This window comes from Amblyomma maculatum, chromosome 7 (assembly GCF_055883805.1).
Source record: "Amblyomma maculatum isolate TAMU_Amacu chromosome 7, ASM5588380v1, whole genome shotgun sequence".
Taxonomy (NCBI): Eukaryota; Metazoa; Arthropoda; class Arachnida; order Ixodida; family Ixodidae; genus Amblyomma; species Amblyomma maculatum.
Genome location: NC_139350.1, coordinates 108,820,677 through 108,822,721, shown reverse-complemented (window position 1 = coordinate 108,822,721; position 2,045 = coordinate 108,820,677). Strand labels below are relative to the sequence as shown.

General features: G+C 47.7%; 1 non-coding gene across 1 annotated transcript; it reads right to left on the bottom strand.

The window, feature by feature from the left end:
- Window positions 1-790: 790 nt before the first annotated feature.
- Window positions 791-954, bottom strand: LOC146184326 (U1 spliceosomal RNA). Its single transcript, XR_014708980.1, has one exon. It is a non-coding gene; the product is annotated as a U1 spliceosomal RNA (small nuclear RNA).
- Window positions 955-2,045: the final 1,091 nt, after the last annotated feature.

Genomic DNA, 2,045 nt, shown 5'->3' with positions numbered 1-2,045 from the left:
GGCTCTTTGCCCCTTCTGCAAGGCCCCACTCCTCCCACCGCGCGCATCCAACTGCTCGCATAAGCATCCATGACATTCCAAATCTCCCTCTCAGATTTTCTTTTTTTTTTCCCCTTTCTTTAAACCTCATAATTATCTCTACATATGTCATGAAGGCTTTCTCCTTTGCGCGGCACGTCCCCGCTTCAAAATCCACCAATCCTTGTTGTACGAGTGTTTGCCCTTCCATGTTTGGCATTTTTCTCCAGGGGTCATCGACATTGACTACCAACGACAACGCTTTCGCTCCCCCTTCCTCTCCCCTCTTTCATTCCCCCTTCCCCTCTACTCGGCCCCGTTGCGGTGTATCCCTGCAAGTACAGGAGACAGTTATAGGGCCGTGTAATCTCCCCCTTCTCCTCCCCCCTCAACAAGAATCTCATTATTATTATCTGTCACACAGAGCAAGTGTGACAGATACTGCGTCTTTTTCTTCCAGGGACAGTAGCGATGGTGTACCTACAAACTTGCTCTAGGCGGATAAAGTGCGACTAATTAACGCCGATAAGAGGCAAATGATAGAGGAGAGGAGGGATTCCCCTGATACTTAATATCTGAAATAGACTGCTGAAGGTCATTTCTTACTAAGCAAACCTGTGCATCCCACGAGGTTTATCTATTTATGATCTGAATTATTACGTAACTAAACTCTCCTAAAGCGAACGACCTCGCATTACCGAAGTGCCTGCAACGGAGCAGCACCAAAACAGCCGCCGATGAGTTATATAATCTGACTTTTGATGGTATAGCGAGGGGGAAAGCGCGAACGCAGTCCCCCACTACCAAAAATTGCATGCCCCATCTGCCCCAGTTTGGGGTAGTGGCAGGGGTCAGCACGAGCGTAGTGCAATGCCCGCTCCTCTCCATGGAGGCACCGCCTTGCTGAACACGGTAGCCTCGGCACCAGGTAAGTATGCTTGGACGACGTCTCTGCCGCGGAGGCAACCTACAGAGACACCGCCTTCTGCTCAAGTTACGACCGTTGGGAAATAAAAGAACGTGCCTCTCCCTGCTCCGTGTTGCTTGTCCACCCGGAGAATAACAAATGTTTTCTTGCGAACTCTCAAGCTGTTAATTCAAAACTATTTTGTAGAAGCCTACTGATCATTATATGTGCACAAAATAGGCTACAAAGTCGCGCAACACGCTGGCGTATGTCTCAGTGTTGCTAATAGACATGTTTAACGGGCGGTGGCGCCACCTCACACGCCTTCCAACTTCTCGCATTCCTCTACTGCGGCAATGCACTGCAGCGTATTGAGCGATTGAGCGTGCAGAGTTCGTGCCCCCAAGCAGTTCGTACCGGAGAAAGTCCCAGCGATTCGCGCGTTTCCGGCAAGAAACCATCCCCGTGAGTCTCGCAAGTGGCGTCACGGACTCCGATCGCATTGTAGTAGCGACCGTAGCAGAGTGTGCCACGGGACTCGGGTATTGCACAACAGGGGAAGATCACTTGACAAGGGTAACGTAGAACCTGCGTCACGGCTACAATCCTCGCCCTCTCAGCAGTTTTTTTTTTTTTTTTACTCTTTTCCGGGCTTTTTCTTTCGAACTTTTTTCCTTGTCTTTTTTTGCGCACGTTCTTTGTAGAGGTCCCGTATTCCTTCCCGATATTCCGCTAACCACGCCCTACCTCCATTTCCCTCTTCGTGCTAACATACATTAAGTGTCCTAGGATTTAACGTGCTTTCTATACCTGCCGCGTTTTTTTTTTTTTTTTTCAATTCATTTCACCACCTTTCTACCTGTTTCTTTTCAACGCACTGACCTGTTTGCTCATCCACGACCCTCGCCTTGCTTTACATAGCGCAAATATGAAAAAGTTAACCTTCACGGTCTGCGTAGGGTTGTTCAATATGAAAAGGAACAAAGTTATGCCATTCATTAAGTTACCCGTTCCTCTGTCGTTTATGTGTCAAGTATACTTTTTTGTGTGTTTTATTGATTATAAATGTAACGTCCAAAAGTAATTTTCGCCTTTACTTGAGAAAATAAAACGAACCGTC